This window comes from Dipteris shenzhenensis, chromosome 26, assembly GCF_047967505.1.
Source record: "Dipteris shenzhenensis isolate YYH24624 ecotype China chromosome 26, Dip_SZ_1.0, whole genome shotgun sequence".
NCBI lineage: Eukaryota > Viridiplantae > Streptophyta > Polypodiopsida > Gleicheniales > Dipteridaceae > Dipteris > Dipteris shenzhenensis.
In genome coordinates, this window is record NC_141621.1 from 11,563,247 (window position 1) to 11,582,720 (window position 19,474).

Consider the following 19,474-nt stretch of genomic DNA (forward strand, 5'->3'; position numbering starts at 1 on the left):
ATTTTTTATGTCTACCACAAAGTTCATAAGGGTTGTGGAGGCTAGCAATGAGTACATTTTGTTAATTGTCCAACCAATGCGACTATCAATTTTTGAGTTCCCTAGCTTGGAAACACACAATAAAAATTCCAAGCTTTGGTTGTCCTCTATTTGTCCAATCTAGCCTTTAAGCCTTATTGTTTGTTTGTTGAGTCCACCCTTCCTTTTTTGAAGGACTGCAAATCATGATGTGCCTTCTATTGTTATCGCCTCTTTTCAAACTCATATCCTTAGGATCTATAGGGTTGCATAAGAGTAGCATTTTGTGGATATACAACACCATTTACTTTACTTGTGGGTTTTCATACGAGAGAGGAAAAAGATACCTCTTTTGATAGCATGAGAAAGTTTACGGGCCCCCCCTAGCCGCCCTCCCCCCACCTGCTCCCTCTCACCCCTTGTCCGGCCCCTTGTATTTGACCTGAGGTAACAACTAGTAGTATTTGAACCTCCAAAGTTTTGAAGTTTGAACCCAGGCAATCTAAGTCTTTTTGTCTTAAGGAATCCTAAGGCCGGCAATGTGTCGTGAGGACCATAGTGTTGCAGGTCATATTGTCTTAGGAAAGCTTGGACGGCAATGTGTCATGAGATTTTTGAGGTCTTTCTATTAAGCTTGTTTATGACGGCAAATGTCTCATGAGATCTCTGTTATCAAGGTGTCATAGCTTCTTAGGAAAATCCTTAGGACCGCTCAGACAACGGACGCTCAAGAGGCATCACGCAGCTTCTCCTAACACTCAGCCATCCAGTGTTCACAACGTTTAGGCTTTCGTGGAATCGGTGCAGGTAAGTAAATAAAATTCTCTACTGTAACAAATAAAGAAACTGACAAATCCTTAATGCTTACAGCTGGAATCTGCATGCTCCAATCCATTGATTTCCGAGTTATTGCCATTTGATGAGAGACGAGCAATACGTGAGTTGTAGTGATGTGATGCGGTAATCACGTGAGGGTCTAATCGAGAACCATCATTACGTGGACAATCTAGTAGGATTCTCCGGGGTGGGCTAAGAGAAGAGGTGGGCACAGGTTCTCGCTCGCGCGCAGACGAGGAACGTTATAAATGTCAGGGAATGGAAAGCTGAAGGCCGTGGCCTAGATGAACACATATGAGGCACAAGGACCGGAGCAAGCAAACGACGGAGATAGGGGAGAGGCTAAAATATATAAGAAATCAATTGTGCTTATTGGATCAAATATAGAATTGGAAGAGCATGCTTTCGAAGCAAAAGACTGCATACAGGCCATGCCGTGTACATAAAAAGAGCTATACATTCTAAAACCGGAGAGAATCAAAAACCGGAAATAAAAGGTTCTAGTCCAATGCATAAAGGCCATGCTATCAAATTTTCTTGAAACGAGATGCCTATTTTATTGGAGCATGTAGAGGCTAGAATTGGAAGAAACGCCCAAAGGCAGAGCCCTTGTAAATGTTCATTAGGCTGCGTTTAATCCCTCCCCCAAAATGTATAAATAGAAATAAGAAAGGGCTTTTGACCCTGATGACATTTAGTGCCCTTGGTGTGCTCCTCCTTGTTGTCTGGCAGTGGTTGGTGTGGTGTTGTGCCCTTCTGCATTCACAGCGAGGTTTTTTGCATTTGCACTACTTTTGCAGGGACGTTTCTGGCACTTCCAATCACAACGTTTTTCAGATGCTGCATTTGCACCTGCCCCCATAGATTAAATTGCAAAATACGAGACATACCTCCCCTCGAAATAGGAGCCTCTAAGTGAGTATCATTGACAACTAGAGGTCTGGCGATTCCATATCATCCGCAGAACTATTGCAAGTCAAGCACCATTCGTGATAAGCAGCCCTCTACCCTATCTAAACTCCCTCCTCCCCTTTCCCCTTGGACCTTTCTCTTAAATCCTTGGACTTTTCCATGTAGCCTACACCAGCTTCTACCCTTGTCCTCTTTACAACTTATAACTTGCATTCTTCCTACCCTTTAATTCTGAACCCTTATTCCCATCTCTTCTAATCTTATACCTGTGATTCACCTAAGCATAAACCCCTGCAGGATCTTGCTACATCGCTGATAACCTGAACCCTTGAACATTCTCAGCCTACCCTCTCAATGGAATATGACCTTGGGCATACGATGACATTGCAAGGTTGGCCAGCACTATACCTCATGGAAAAGGTTGATTATTGGGTACTGTTGCCAGGGAGAGAGCATCTTGAGGATCAACAAGAAGTCATCAGTGGGGTAACGAGCTGAGTGAAACACTCAATTACAATACTACTATACACCAACCAACTGAGGCCCAAACAGTTCAAGCCCCATCAAACGTTTTGGTTGTGGAGAAAATCACCACATAGTTGAGTGCTTTCATGATGAAGGTTGAATGGGACCATGACCTAGAAGAGGCCATCACAGAAGAATACGGAGCAAATGTGATTTGAGATTAAGAAACTGAAGCTAATAGTGTTCAATTGGAAGGAAAGGTGTGGCTAAGTACCTTTCACATACCTTAAGATTTTTCGGAAGCTTTCCACTGACTGACTCTAGGCTTAGCCATTTGTTGAATTACTAGTTCCCCCTGCACGTTAGATATACAGCCTGGTAGTAGTCAAATATACAAGACTCCCCCTCAAGCTGTTTTTAAGGAGTGGCATCCACATCACCACTCACCACCATCTGCTCTACTTTTATAAATTGTGTCAGAGAAAACAAGACGCTACTTCGCTACTCCGCTAGGTATGGAACAACAGAGAGCTTGCTTGCTACAACCAACCTGCAGTGGACGACTTTCCCGAGATCACACAATGTCACATGAGAACTCACTCCGTGTGCATGTAAAACACTTCAAAACACTCAGATGTACAGCCAAAAGAATACTTACATAAATTAGGAATTTGAGTACAAAACAAAAACTGTACCAAGACCTGCAGCATATTCCAGCTGAGATAAGGCACCCAAAATGGCCTTGTATGCTGCACCGCCCGCTGTAGACTCTTCCTCTTCACCATGCACCTTTCTATAGGCTTCAGTATCCATTAGAGATGAGGCTCCTGCTCACCCCCTTGCCCTACAAATAGACTCTTCTACCCTGCGTCAAGGGTTTGCTCCCGGAAGGCCCAAAAATCTGGCAGAATGACTCCCCCCAGGAATGGCCGACCAGCCCTACAGACCAGCCAATCCAAACAGGCGACAGACTGCTAGCTCAGTCTGTCAGCCTGCTGACTGGCCACGTGGCAGGCTGACAGGTTTGTGGCCTCTTTTCTACCCGACCTGTCCTGCAACTTCTGCTGCTGCCAGCCAGTGTGCTGGGCCCACATCTCTGGCTCCTTTGATGCTCTTTTTCTGGTCCTTCCATGGGCACATGTTTGGGCTATATTCGGCTTCATACATGGTGCCAAACTTTGGGCTTTATGCCAGCCCTAAGCACTGACCAGGGTGGCCCATGTTGCTTCCCTAAAACGGATATCTATGTGCTGCCCATGTGGCAGCCTAGTGGCAGCTCCTCTCCATCACCTTCGTCCCCCATGTCCTCATATGGGGGCTTGCAGGTGGGGAGGTGACGATTCTATTCCAGCAGCCACTCTCTATGGGCCAACACCCACGTATCGATGTAGTTGCTCCATCAGCTCTCATGGAGAAGCTCTCGAAGGTGTCCTCAATCTCCGATGCACGGCTCTGCAGCTCTTGCTCTTCCAATTCTGGCTCCGTAATGGCAGAACCGGGTTCTTCCATGCAGCACCAACCGCCTACGGTGCCGCAACTCCCAATTACAACCGCCTATGGTACCGCAACTTCCAACAAGTATGCCTGCTTCTTTGTGCACTCTTACGTACCATCAACCAGTTTATCCATGAAATCACCATTTCGTTGACTCCCCAAACGTCACGGCCATTGTCCATCCGACAAATAGCCATCCACTTGTCTCCCTCAAAAACTAGGGACAGCTTGACCTTGCAAAGCATTTTTTTTCTAATGTTTGTTCCAACCTGACCATGCACCCGAACCATCTGCAAAAAGGTCCATGAAACCTTGCGTAGTGGAATCCTTGTGGTTGCACCATGTAAATCGTTACTGGGAGGAATCACTTGAGTAGTCTTTGGAGAAATTCGGTCACCAATTGGTCCTGCACAAGCACGATTATCCTCCTATGGTTGTCTAGATCCCAGGTTGTTACCTAAAAGGTTTCTACAAGATAACCACTTAGTCCTTCCAGCATCATGCAACTCGGCCAACCTGGAGAAGCATCCCCATCAGGTCCACTGCTCACCAACTCACCAATTGAGAATTCCTGTACAAACAATGCAATCTATTGAAGTCTCCAGTAAAATAAATAATATCCCGGAAACTCAATGTCATGTTGCTTGCCATTGCAACAAGCTAGGTACCTCTTGAAAGTACCATCCGGCAAGACAGATAGAGTGATATCACACAACGTCACTTCAGCAACCAACTGACTCCGTCTGCATGCATGTATGTAAAGACACTTCAGATCTAGATACAGAATGCTCAGATATACAGCCAAAAGAATACGTATTTGATATGAAGAACCAACTACAAAAAATGCCAACATATGTATCAACACCTACTGCACAATGTCGCTATGGTAAGGCATCAAAACCGGCTCCATTTCAACAGGCTCTCCTATGCCTGGGTAGATCTGCCTCCTTGTGTGCTCCTTGGAAGGTTCTAAAACAACTGCAGACTGAAATGCTGAATCCCCCTCCAAGGGGGCCCTTTTATATGGCACTAGGCCTTTAGATCTGCCTGATCAGACTGTCCGTCTAGCTGGCCCAGCCCTAAAATGGCCGAGTTGATCAGCCTGCTGTTGACCTGGTCTGGCACCTGTCTTTTTGTTAGAAATTACCCAACAGAGGGTACGCACAGCGGAAGACTGATAGTAATGCCTAGGAGCTCACACAGTGTGGTGTGGGATGTGGAATCACAAACTTCTTAACTTATGTGCATAAAATAGATGTGCACACTCATCAATAGACAATGAACCAGCCAGATAGAGAAACCACCAAAATAATATATTTTTGTCCAAAACTATGGACACAATACAAAAGATATAGATCTAGAGTCCCACCAATGATGTGGTCCTCTGATCTTACCACAAGGTCCTTCTCCTATCTGCCAGTTATCTCTAGACTCGAGCCCGCGTGCTCCACCTCGAGCGTCTGTAGAGTTTCCGTCTAGTCTGTTCTTCTCCACCTTACTACCTGTGAATCAGCCTAGGTGGGCAGCCCCTGCCAACCTTTGTCTGCAGCACACATGTCCCCTTGGTCCTCCTGAATGTAGGCCCCAAGATAGCTGTTCCACTGGTCCAACCTGCTTGTCAATGGCTGCTCCAGAAGGTATGAAGATCACAGCACCTTGCTGCCCTAGAAGACAGCCAAGGTCCAGCCCTTCCTGGCTAAGTCTGCAGCCCTTGTTGCACTCTCTCACCTCCTGTAGATAGGCCCAGAGAGTAGGCTTCCTGCTGCTCCTTTCTGCCCTGGAACTGCTGGCTGCTGGATATGAAATGAGGCCCAAGGCCTCTCCTTTTATAGGGCTCAAGGCCCATTCAAATGGACCGACCAGCCAGCCCTAAATGGGCCGACTGGACAGACCTGGTTGGCTGGCCCAACCGACCTGGTTGGCTTAGCCCAACCAGCCCTATATAAGGGCCCTAGCCAGGCCCTTTTGGGCTGCTGCTAGGCTCCCCTTTGCTGCTGCTGGAGACCCTGCTGCAGGCTGTATACCTGCCCATAGACCCCCACTATGCTGCGCTATTTCTTGGCTCCCTGATCTGCCCACACGTGTGCGCCTCAGCTTTGTACTGTTCCGTACTGTTGCTGATATCATCCGTGAGCTCATGGCCTCTTCCTGTCCTCTGCTCCACCTTATGCTCCTGCAGATCAGCCAGGTACCCTCCTCTCTTCTTTTGGGGCACATCCTGCCCTAGGTCTCCCTCCCCCACGCTCTCCTCATATGGGGGCTTACAGATGGGGAGGTGACCATTCCAACACTTTTGCCCTGACGTGCTGCAGCTGTATTTGACTGCATGCTGCAGTGTGCTGCTGCTGGACGACCTGCTTCCAACCAGTACCAGGGCCTATAAATGGCCCCAACTCTGGTACTGCTGCTGCTTCTTGTGTTGGCCTTTGCCCAGCCCATTGGCCCTTCATGTGGGCTCAAGGCTGGCTTGTTTCCGGCCCTTGTGTCAGCCTTAAATGTGTTAGAAATGCATGGTGCCAGGAATAATGCTGCGTAGGGCAAGGAGAGAGTGTCTGGTGGAGAGATTACATTACTTTGATCACTGTGTTATTGATTCATGTGCAAAGTACACAAAGCCTTATCCATTGACACCACACCAATGATCTAAGCTATGATGTCACACACTTCACCTACCTTGACACTTGTACTCACCAAGAGGCAACACACTCATTCAAGCCACTAGGACACTCACACAAACACACACATAGCTCCAAATTATCCATAAGCTGTCCTTCAAAGTGAAATTGTGTGTTGTTTGAGAAACCTTCAATAGCCATGGTGATTTGAGCTTTAAACTGCAATCATGTGATACAAAAGAACACCCCGATGCCAATACCTGATCTCTCATGTCAGGCCTGATATAAGAGCTTGACCACTCATGACAAACCAAACCCCCCCACCCCGCCCACATCCCCCCGCCCACGTGGCACGTCCCCCCGCCCACCCCTCCGCCCCCTTGCTCTAAGTAGGGGTATGCAAATGATGGAGCCTTTTATAATATAAAGGCAAAATGAACACACGCCGGATTATTGCATTCAGTTTTGAGGGCATCCCGGGCTCCTCAATAAGAGAGATTTGAAACTGCTGTGAAAGCTGTCTTCTACTGCTGTGCATGTTTCTGCTTCATGGTCATCTTCTTCTTCTTGCACAAGGTTAGCATGTCTCTTTTACTGCTCTTGGGCCATCTTTTTGAAGCATCTTTCTTCCTAATGTCCAAGATTTTTGCAATAAGTACACCTGATTCTTTGGTCTTTCTTCCTCTTCCAGTTGACAGCCATAGTTATGTCAGGATTGAATGGTTTTTTAGCTTGCTCCTTATGCCGCCAGTCTTCTTTAAGTATTGTAGTCATGTCTTTAAAAGATGTCTCTTGAGCCACTCAGAGATAAGTCATATTATAGAGTACTTGGAGACATCTTCTATGCTGTATAGAAGGATTGCCTTCTTATCATCTTCATCCACATGTACTCCCAGAGCAGAGAGTTGTTGGAAAATAGAGCCAAGATTACTTTAAGTGTTCTCCCAAAGCATCAATCTCATTCATTTTTAGACCAAACAAATTCTGCTTGAGAAAGGCTTTGGATTTGATAATTTTGTTGCCAAGAATATTTCCGTACTTGGCACATTTGTTAGAATCCACATTATGAATGAGGCTGTTTGCTTGGCCGAGCCTGATGAGTATGAGAGCTTTGTCGTTCTTGTCTTGCCAGACACGAATCTTCTTGGCACCTTGAGCTGCTGCAGGTTGCTTATCAATGCCCTTGACAACATTCCACGCACCCTCATCAGTAGAAGCCAAACTTTGTCGGCCATGTTGGGAAATTCCTTCCCTCGAATTTCAACATTGTGATATTCTTGTTTGAATCCATGATGTATGAAAATGCTACTACAGATAGCAATATAGGCAAGCTATAGAAAGACGATACCCCTGCACTGCTGAGAGTGAAGAGGCAGGAGCAATGAGATATCTGACATGTCACTACAACTGAAGGCAACAATCTTGAACTAGTGTCTGCAGTAAAAAAAGGAGCTGCAATGCTGCAGATCTAAGAGTGATAGTTGCTCCAATCAAGCTTGGAACAGGGCAGCATTGAAAATGATAATGCTGAGAATGATATTGCTTTAGTTCAGGTCTTCAGCAGAGGCTGCCCACATGGCATCCCTAATCCATCCCCCTTCATCCCATCCTATGCTGTATGCCATCCTCCCCCATGTCCTCCTCATATGGTGGCTGAATTGGGGAGGTGAACAATCTGCTCCAACACCCCCTCTCATTAACCCATGGTGAGCCAACACCCATGTGTTGTCGATCCAGATGCTCCATCAGCTCCCATGGAGAAGCTTGTAGAAACTTGGAGGTGTCCTCGTATTTTGGTCCATGACTCCACAGCTCTGCTTCAAGGTCCAGATCTGTACAAGCAAACCATCCTGGTTCGCAAGTACTGTCTGTGCATAGCACCAACCACTTATGATACCACACTCCCCGATCATGAACATGCCAATGTCTTCCTGCACTCTAGATACCATCAACAGGTTCAACCATGAAGTCACCATCTTGTCGCCTCTGCAAATATCGAGGCTATCATCTATCTTACGGATGACTATCCAGCTATTCCCCTCAATAACTGAGGACAGCTTGGATCTGCAAAGCACCTTGCCTTAGGGGTCTGTTCTAACCCACCTTCAAACGGGCACTATCCATATTCAGGTCCTTGATTCCCCATACAGTGAGATCCTTGTGGCTGCTCCAGATAAATCCCCACTGATAGGAATACCTCCAGCTGCCTCTGGAATAATGCAGTCACCCACTGGTCTTCCACAGGCATGATCATCCTTCCTCGATCTTTCAAATCCCATATCTCACCTGAAAGGCTTTGATAGGATCACCATTTGGTTTTTCGAACATCATGCAACTAGGCCTGCCGACTTGACTATTCAGAACTTGAAGCCTGAGAACTCAAGCTTCAGCTTGCAGCTCATGAAATGATCTAGAGGATAGTGGAAAGCTAGAAGTCATCAAGGAGGTGCTGCAACAGTGTAGCACATCCCCTCCAACACCACAGTCCACAGCTTGTATCTAAAGTGAAAGAAATTGACGATACTCGAGTAAATCATGAAACAAGAGATGGCAGCAGATGTGAACAGCGAATTGAACAAAGATGACCTCTACAAAGAGGTGAAAGAGCAAGAAACCAGAGAAACTAACATGTTGATCCTATGCGTGGGGGGACTACGAGATGGCTACCAAGTCACAAGTACATACACAGAAGACAAAAATCGATTACCTCAATGAGAAGATCCCACAAGTGAAATGAGATCCAGATGCTATCTGGAATATCCAGCAAAAGGGGACACAGGTACAAGTCTCCATCAGTGACAAGGTAGTCAAGATCAAGATTCTACAGCAAACACATAAGCTCAAGGGTACGAAGATATGGATATCTAAAGAACTCCCTCTGACTCAGCTCAATCAAAGATCTATTGAACTCAATAAATTGAAAGAAGCAAGAAAATGGGCGGTCTACTGTGAAGGGCAAACATTGATTTGAAATTTCAAATCGACGCCCAAAGATTCTCAGTCTTAACTGATGTAATGAAGGTCACACTATGATAGCACTAGAATATAGGTATGATCTATAGTAACTATGAGAGTTGCTTTATGCACTCTCTAGGAGATGCCCTGAGACTCCCGAGATGTGGTAGTTTTCTTTTCTTGATGTGTACCTTTGTCTCATAGGCCCATATGGCCTTCAGCAGACGTTAATAAATCTCTCTCTCTCTCTCTCTCTCTCTCTCTCTCTCTTTCCACCCTCCCATCTTCGGGAGGAGCTTTCATGTACTTGTGATATTGTATTGCTCAGGTCCCATAGGCCGGTTTTGGTCTTCAGAGGACGATAATATATTCTTCTTCTTCTTCTTCTTCTTCTCTCTCTCTCTCTCTGTGTCTCTTCCGTCCCAAACACTCGACACAGTAGACCGTTTCGTTGCCATAAGGGGCGAGCTAAGCATAAAAAAGGACCTTCACGTCCCTCTCTTATCCATTGCTGTTGTTGGGTGTGCAGGTCATGTGGCTAGTGGACCTTGCAATAGAAGATTGTATAACATAATGGGATTAAAGCTGATATGCACTTGCTCAAGTGAGCAATTCAAAGGTGATCAAGAAGCAGTGTATGTAATGGCAGCTGAAGAAATTGCTGCTAGTGGCCTTTCGGCAAAGACTATTGAGGGTGAGACGAAACTTGATGAAGGCAATATTGAAGAGGCAGAATCCTCTCTTCGTGAAGCTTTATCACTCAACTTTGAGGTAACAATTTTTCCGTCTGAAAGCTGTCACCATGCCAAAGATGTAAGACAAGGTCAAGGAAGTGGCTTGCTATTATTGAACTTTTCAAAGAACCTTTATATGAAGCTGAAGGTGTGAGAGGCATACTAAGTAGATTATGATTAATGTGGCATTCATGGAGTCTAGCATGATTTTTTTTCTGGTTGTGCTCATTTCTAAATTTTTTTCCCTGATTGAAATGGGTAAGCATTAGTGTTTGAAGGTACAAAAATTTGGTTCCAATATTGCAGAATTGTGTGAGAGCATATTTTTATACTATGGTCTACACCCACTGGTCTACACCCACTGTTGGGCGCTGATGACGTCAGTGGGGATGTCATAGTAGCTAGTCCCTGCTATGCATGATGGAGTTTATGGTTTTCAACCTTGTGAGTGACTATCATGAGATTGAAACTGCACTATGTTGTGTTTTTAGAGGATGAGTTTGGGAATGTTCCTGGATTCATCTAGGTATATTGCAGAATTGGAGTTTTGATAGATGTAACCTTTTTCAATGCAAAAATGTGAGTTACATAGAGTGAAAGCGGTGCCATAAGGATTGTGATTAAATATGGACTATTAACCAAATACCCTCATAATGAGCTTCGACTGAGGTTATTGATCTGTTTTAATTATTTCCTAGTTCAAGAACTGTACCAAAGGTATGGACTGCAGGATCTGTAATTGTGTTGACAGTGATGGGATATTAAAATACAGCACGTATATATGTTATATAGACAGTCAAGATTATTTCTAACATTTGGAGTCGGCATTTTATTGTGTTACCCTTGGGCAGTTCCTGCAATGATTGCATCAAAGAGTTTCATAAAGCTGCCTAATTGTAGCCCAAGGGAAAAAATGAGGGCAAAGAGTCAACATAAGTCTGAAAAGTGGCATAGAGTGGTCATTCTTTACTCGTGAATATGCTAATGTGAGCTGTTCCTATGCTCTAGAGCTTCGCACCTTTGGCTCAAAGGGATGATTGTTTGAGGTAGTCTAAGCCAGTTGGACAAGAACTAGAGAGCCTTAGTCTTTTGCAAAGTAGTAAATAGTTGTGCTAGTTCAGAGAGAGGTGAGTGTGTAGGATTGGGGTTTCACATCGTGTGCCTCCACATTAGAGTCTCTGTCTCTGTTGAATGTTTGTGCTATTCCATTTGTCATAAGTAGCCTTCATGCCACGATTGTAGGGCTTTTAAGTACCCATTGTGGAGGCTGTCAAAAACTACAGGATCCTCAAGAGTTCTTCAGATAGACCCCTTGGTACTCGGATAGATTGCTACAGATTTCTACTTGTTTCTCTGTTTTTCTGCTTGGATGCCCCCTTCATGACACGAGCTTAGAATGGCACCTCTTGCCTTACGGAAAAGCAAGTGCCGACGGGATGATGGCATCACATCTGCAGTCAATGGGACTTTCAGATTTGGGATAGTGGGAGAGTCATCCTCAAAGAAGGGGATAGGGGCCTCATCTTCTAGTGCAGGCCTATCATCCACCTCGGTGTTGCTTGCAAAATCGTGGCCAAGGCAATAAGCCTTAGACGCCTGGCCCTCCTATCTGCCCTTGTTCATCACACTGAGACATGCTTTGTATAGGACAAGAGAGCATCTTCAATATAGGACAGTCAGACATGCTTCGTATAGGACATGAGCATCTTCTCATTTTGGCAAGCAATTGAACGGGCTAAGGAGTGTCATCAGCCCTTGGTCATTCTGGCGCTTGACGTTGAGAAGGCCTATAATAGGGTAGACTAGGGTTTATTGGAGGGCACACTCTATGATGCATAGACTTCTCTGGGAGCAGTTTTCTCACTTTATCACCCAGCTCAGAGCTAGGTTCTCACACTTTTTTTGTAGTGAAAACTTTTGATTGATTATATTACAAGAGTAGCAACCTCAAAACGAGGCAGCCAAAATTACATCAACTGAAAATCTCAGTGTATGCTAGATATACATCATGATCTATGCAGTGCGTCTGCAAGCAATCAAAGAAGGATTGCTGCAGAGAACGCTTAAAAAAGCCAAACAAGGAAAATATGGGATCACCAAAGACTTTACAGTTCCTGTCTGTCCATAAAGTCCAGAGTGCCCAATAGCGAACCCAAACAAAGAAAAGATGAAACTCTGGTCTAGGTGGATGAAAACCAAAGAGCCCATAAACTCCAGTGTGCCCAATAGCGAACCCAAACAAAGAAAAGATGAAACTCCAGTCTAGGTGGATGAAAACCAAAGAGCCAGAAAGACTTCCCAAAAGAACTAGTTGGGAATCTCGCTCGCAGGCGCTGCCGAAGAAGATCAATGAACTCACGAGAACATGGACAAAACCAGAATAAATGAGGCACTGTCTCCTGAGAACTCAAGCATCTGGGGCAATGAGCATGAGCAATGTGTCTACGGGCCAACATCTGTCCAGACTTGCCATAAGAAAACTTGTTGCCGAAGAGCTAGGTTCTCTCTCTCTCTCTCACACACACACACACATATATATACATGTACATATATATGTATATGTATATGTAGATAGATAGATAGATATGTTGGAAAGGTCACCTCCCCATCTGTAAGCCCCCATATGAGGAGAGCGTGGGGGAGGGAGACCTAGGGCAGAAGATGCCTAGAGGAGTGAAAGAGAGGGGGCTGCCACATGGGCAGCACCTCACAGCCAAGAGTGAAGAGATGGCTGCCACATGGACAGCAGCAAGGCTGTCATGTGGGCAGCACTGCTCAAGAGCATCTTGGAGAGCCTGGAGGGAGGTCTTTGGGCTGCGAGTATCTGCAGCAGACGTGCAGGCGGACAGCACAACTGTACGGGCCAGTACGGAGGGCTGGAAGCAAGGTACGGAGCAGATGCAGATGACCAGAAGGCTGGAGCAAAGGTGCGGTACAGGCGGGTCAGGAGAGCAGGGTGAACAGGCGCTGACATGGCTGGGGCCTGGTGGAGCAGCAAATGGGGCTGCCAGTGGGCAGAGGCATGCCTTAAATAGGCTGGGCCCTTGCCTAGATTGGAGGGCCAAAAGCCCTAGAAGTGTGGGCCAAAGGGCCCTAGTTTTGGAGCCCTTAAAGGGCTGGTTTTGGGGCAGACTGGTCGGCCCAAACAGACCAGCCAGTCGGCCCAGTTAGGGCTGGCTGGTCAGTTACTTCAAGGGGCCCTTGGGGCCTATAAAAGCAGAGGCCACAGGCCTCATTTCATTATCCAGCAACCAGCAGTTCCAGGGCAGAAAGGAGCAGCAGGAAGCCTACTCTCTGGGCCTATCTACAGGAGGTGAGAGAGTGCAACAAGGGCTGCAGACTTAGCCAGGAAGGGCTGGACCTTGGCTGTCTTCTAGGGCAGCAATGTGCTGAGATCATCATCTTGTGGAGCAGCCATTCACAAGCAGGTTGGAGCAGTGGAACAGTTATCTTGGAGCCTACATTCAGGAGGACCAAGGGGACCTGTGTGCAGCAGACAAAGCTTGGCAGGGGCTGCCCACCTAGGCTGATTCACAGGCAGTAGGTGGAGGAGAACACACTGGATGGAAAGTCTACAGACGCTCGAGGTGGAGCACGCGGGCTCGAGTCTAGAGATAACTGGCAGATAGGAGAAGGACCTTGTGGTAAGATCGGAGTACCACACCATTGGTGGGACTCTGGATCTATCTCTCTTGTATTGTGTCCATAGTTTTGGACGGAAATATTTATTTTGGTGGTTTCTCTATCTGGCCGGTTCATTGTCTATTGATGAGTCTGCACATCTATTGAATGCACATAAGTAAAGAAGTTTGTGATTCCACACCCACACCACACTGTGTGAGCTCCTGGGCATTACTATCAGTCTTCCGCTGTGCGTACCCTCTGTTGGGTATTTTCTAACAAGATAGATATACATTTATATACATATACATATATATACTACACACTTTTTTTTTTGGGGTGAAAACTTTTTGGTTTATATTTCAAAGTAGCTATCCCAAAATGGGATATGTCAAAGTACATAAATCCCAAACTAGATAGCTGGAAAATACATCAAGAGAAAATTTCACTGTAGGGCAAATATACATCATACTCTATGTAGTGAGTTTGCAGGCAATCAAATAGAGATTGTTGCAAAGAGAAAATGAAAGTAGAAAAGCTAGGATCACCATAGACTTTGTGGCTTCTATCTTTCCAGAGAGTCCAAAGTGCCCAGTAACGAACCCAGGAAAAGAACAAGTCAAACTCAGGTCGGCGAGGATAAATCCCAAAAAGCCAGAAGAACCTGCCGAAAGTAGCATGAGGAAAACACAAACTCAATCTCTGTTGAAGAATGTCGATGAAATCACAAGTGGTTAGGGCAATGCCAGAAAATATAAGATATAGACTCCCTGGGTGCCAACAACGACGACAAATAGCTGGATCAATATGCCGGCATGAGAGTAGGTGTCCAGAGGGAAAAACCCCCAATTGAATGTGCCAAAAAAAGACTTGTTGCCGGAGAGGGAGCTTGGAATGCCAAATCTGCCTCAAGCGTCGCCGCCACCATTTGACTGGACAATCCAATCTCCAAATCTTATTTGCTGGAATTGAAGCCCAAGGTGGGGGTAATAAAACTTTATATAAAGAGGACACGATAATATGAAACAGCTTCAAAGGACGAATGGACGAAATTAGTGGAAGAAGAGTCCAATCTTGAAGCCTATCTTGAAGTTCTGGAGGCGGTACTGGCTGAAAAGAGTGGAACATACGAGTAATAGCCTGCCATATAGGGCAATAAGGCATCCCTAACCCATATTTTCCAGCAGCCAATGGAAAGGATAAGAGAGTCCCGTCATCATGAATGACATCAGCTACAGAGGATGTAGGAATATAAAAGCAAGAGCTAGAAACTAGAAGACTAGAAGTGAAATAAGAACAAGAAAGAAAGAAAGAAAGAAAGAAAGTTTATTAAAGTCTTCGGGAGACCGTGAAGGTCTATGAGACTAAAGATAACTGATACAATGAGCATAACGGTGGCGGTCTCAAAACGGGCCAGCCAACCATTTCTACAAAAAAAGAGGTTATGAAGGACGGTGTGTCTAGTCCTGATACAAAAAATATGTGTCTACCTCCAGATGATACAAAAAAGAAGGGGGGGGCACCAAAAATGGGGCAGAGGGGGGAGATACAATATATATGTGCAGGTGGTGATCGTCAGAGACCAATCATAGAGGGGCCGTCAAATGGGAGGCCGAAAAAAACCCTGCGATAGATGATTGGCCTCTGACGTCACGCGGCCTAGTCGAGCTCAGTCGTCGGGGGCGGCGGGTGGCCCTGTGGATGAGGGCAACGGTAACCCCGGTGGGGCGGGCAGAGAGTAGAGACGAGATGTCATGGACTGGGATGTGTGAGTCTGTCCGCTGGCGCAGCTGTCGTGGCTCTGGCTCTCGCTCACGTCCGCGTCGTCGGCTAGACTGAGGAGAGGTATCCTGTGACTGGAAGAAATCAGTGATGGGCCACTGGGTGTCCTCACGCTGTGTGTGCTGCGCGTGTCGCCGTGCTTGGAGAGAGGTATCTCGGTGGCGAGTCATCTCATGTAAGAAAGCGGCTAGGCATCGCTGATCCGAGGACTGCAGCATGCGTGGGAGGGGGCCGAATCCGTCGCGGAAGAGGCAGTGGTACCGGCCTCGAATGGCATAATAGATAGGACATCTGAAAGCAAAGTGCTCCTCCAACTCGATCTCCTGCAAGTCGCAAAGTGGGCAAAGGCGGACCTCTCGTGGGATACCCTCTGCGCGTCCGCTCTCGATCCGTAATCGGTGTGACGAAACCCTAAACTGACCGAGGGAGATCCGGAGCGCATGTGGTAGATGAAGCTGTGTGTAACCCGGAGGTGTGATGAAGTCCTCCTGTGAGATCTGGAGGCAATGTCGGCGGTAGAAGTCGAGCTTCACAGGAAGCTCGGGGTGAAGAAACCATGTTCGCCAGGTGTGGAGCTGGAGCAGATCCGCTCGAATGAGCCGGTTGACCTCCTGGTCAGTGGGGGAGAGGGGAGATGGTGGAGCGTCGAGGCTGTACTGAAAAGGAGGCAACCGGTCTAAGTCGAGGCCCAGTCGGGTGAACCAACTGGAAAGACGACTATACCAGCATCGCTGGTCCCCATCAACGGATAAGGCCATAGAGGAGGATAGGGCTAGCCAAGGTAGGCGGAGGCGACCGTCGGAGGAGGAGCTGAAATCCTTGACTCTGTGTAGATAAGTGATAGCCTGGAAAGCCGCATCGAGCTGTAGGGGTGAGGCGCCGAACTCTGCTAGAATGATCTGGTGTGGTACCGATGGTTTGCTGCGGATCATCCGAGCAAACATCAGTATCTGTAGGCGCTCGACTCGAGCCCACTCTGTGTCTGAAAGGTCGGCTCCCCACCACGGGCTACCGTACATGCCTGCTGGGCGGACCAAAGAATGGGAAAGGAGAGACTTGGTCCGCGGGTCCTGGAAGTGGGAGTGGTAGCACTGTTGCTCCAGCCTGGCAAGAGCGGCGTAGCCCCGGCTGATCCTGGCCTGCATGGCCGGGCGCATCGTGAAGATCGGGCCTGAGAAGACAACGCCCAAGTATGTGTAAGAGTCAACTATCTCAACAGGGTCGCCGGCGAAGAGGAACTGCTCTCAGTGCATAGCGGGTCTGGAAGTGTTGAAGATCATCACCTTGGTTTTCCCAAGGTTGACCTTCAAGTCATGTGTATCACAGAAGACCTGAAGTCCATCCAGGTGTCGCTGAAGACCAGTAGCAGAAGAGGATAGTAGTACTACATCGTCTGCGTATAGGAGAATCTGGATGACAGCCTCCGCAAGAGAGCAGCTTGCACCTCCGAGTGTCCTGATGGTGGTCTCGAGCTCGTCGATGTAGAGGCCAAATAGAGTCAGTGACAAGGGACATCCTTGTTTGACTCCGATAGTGCTCGTGATCTCCTTGTTTGCCAATCCTGACCTGGCCCGTCACCCGCTCATAGAGAGCTACTACTGCCCAGATAACCTCCGAGTCGTAGCCTAACTCCTGCAGGCGTCTGACGAGTCGGGCGCGGGGAACGGTGTCGAATGCCTTGCGGAAATCCACAAAGCAACAATATACTCTCTGTCTCCTGTGTCTGGCCTCCTCAATGATCCCTCTAAGTGTAAAAATGTGATCGTAAGTCGAGTGATCCGTCCTGAAACTGGCCTGTCCGGATGCCCTAAGCCCCTGTACCTCTGCACGAGCACTGACCTCGCCATCTAACACTGATGCATTGATCTTGGACATAACATGTCCAATCATGATGGTCCTGTAATTCCCTAGATCCATGGGATCTCCTGCTTTGTGGATGGGTGTGATAGTGTTCAGGGTCCAGGCTTTGGGGAACCCGTGGCAGACAGCTTCATTGAACAGCGTTGCCAGGATGGGGGCTAGAGTTTTGATGCCATAGGCAACAAACTCTGTGCATAGGCCCTCATGATCCTTAGCTCGGCCGTTGTGAAGCTTAAGCATTGCGTGGGTGACTCCCTGGGTTGTGAAGAGGGTGCAAGAAGTGGGGTGGGGGGTGGCTGAGAGGTCGGGAGGAGGCTGATCAGGGATATCATAGAGTGTACGTGCGTAGGAGTGCCAGAGGGAAGTGTCTGTGAGGGGGGAGGGGGATCGGCGTTCTAGGAATTTCCTCTAGAAATGCTTGGAGTTGCTACTAAACAGAATGTTCAGTAGCGTATCCTCATTCTGGCGCAGGAAGGCTAGCTTCTTGCGACGGACTAGTCGACGATAATCCCTGGTGAGATGTGGGTCGGCCCTAGCATTTCGCTGGGTCGTGAGTCGGAGTGTGCGGCGTAATGCTTTACACTCGTCATCATACCAGCTATTGCAAGGGGTGGAGCCAGCGGGTGGAGGGCGGGTGGACCGAGTAGTGGAAGGAAAAATGTGGCAGGCTGCATTGTGAAGGGAGTGGGTGATGAGGGCGGCTCGGTGATCTAGAGAGGGTATGGTGTCTATGTGTCTGAGGAGGGAGGCTAGGTGGGTTGAGTAATCAGGTGAGAGGTTATGATCAAAGTGTATATCATGATAGGTAGTGTAGTGCGGGGTGTGGCTGGGAGGGGCTCGAGGCGCAAGGATATGAAAGAACAGGTAAGTGTGGTCGGCTCCTGGGCGTAAGGGTGCAGTACGGAAGTCAGTGATCTGTGGGGCTAAAGCAGGAGATCCCATAATGTAGTCGACGACACTGGCTCCTCCGCCATGTGGGAAACATGTGAAACTAGAGGAGGCAGGCCACCGGTCTAGTCCATTGTAGATGACCAAATCATGTATACGTCCAAGGTCCAAAAGAGCTTGCCCATATGCAGTAACGGGAGCGCGACTGTCGGCCGAGGAGCGGGGGAAGCCCGAGTCCTCTGTGTCCATCTCAGGTAATAGGACCGGATCTGAGTGGAAGTCCAGGAGTGATGTCTGATGTGCACCTGTCCTTGCGTTGAAATCCCCAACTAGGAGGACCTCTCCGCGTCTGGAGAACTCCACAAGATTGAAGGACAAAGAGTTACCTTGAGATAAGTGTAGACAAGACACAAGCTAGATAGATTGCAATGATGTGACCCATGAATATATGGGCCAAAGTACAAGACATAAAGCAAGAGTGCTTATGGGATAATTGTAGAGGTGCCACATGGCACACACTCAAGACACAAAGACTAAACTGAGACTAGACAAATGTAGACTAGGGAAATAGTACACCTAGTGTGCACTTATCTCCAACACCCTCCTTAAGTGGACACTAGGAGGAAGACAGAAAGACAAGACTAGAAGACAGACATAAAGACCGATAGATTGAGAGACAAGACAGAAGACATGACAGACAAAGATCCCGAGACACCCCTCCTCAAGTGATATCCTCATATGGGTCCACAAGGGTAGGGACAAGATGGATCTAAAACAAAACACAGTCAGATTGATAGACAAATAGACAGACCAACAAGACTAGATAGACAGAAGACTGACTGTAGACAAACAGATAGACCTTGAAGACATTCCCTCCTCAAGGGCAAACTCTTCCTCTTAGGTAGGGACAAGAGAGAGGTCCAAAAGCAGAATGAGTAAGACACTAGAACCCCTTGACCTACATCATCGGTGGTCAAAGTGGTAGACAAGAAAGATGAAGTAATAAGAAAGCCCACTTCTCATCATATGAGGAATGAGCAGCAAGATCTGCTGATGGAGATGCGGCAGCAACATGGGTTGAGGTAGATGCAGGGGCTGATGTAGAGGGTTTGGAGTAGCAGCCCTTCTCCCGGTGATTATCACGGCCACAAATGGTGCATGGATGAGCCTTGAAGCAGTCCTTCTCCATATGATTAGTTTTGCCACAATGGGTGCAAGGCTTTCTTACCTTAGAACTTCCTTTCTTTGCTAAAAATGCAGTGTCAGTTACCTTTTGTTGTTGAGTTCTTTCTT

The 19,474-nt window shown here is 47.3% G+C and overlaps 1 pseudogene across 1 annotated transcript in view; it reads left to right on the top strand.

The window, feature by feature from the left end:
• The first annotated feature begins 731 nt into the window (after positions 1 to 731).
• LOC147884670 (protein NPG1-like) overlaps positions 732 to 19,474 on the top strand; it is an 89,841-nt pseudogene continuing 71,098 nt past the window's right edge. The window contains exons 1-2 of the transcript XR_015543557.1: positions 732 to 825; positions 9,826 to 10,067. The product of XR_015543557.1 is annotated as a protein NPG1-like (transcript). The remainder of the gene's footprint in view (positions 826 to 9,825; positions 10,068 to 19,474) is intronic.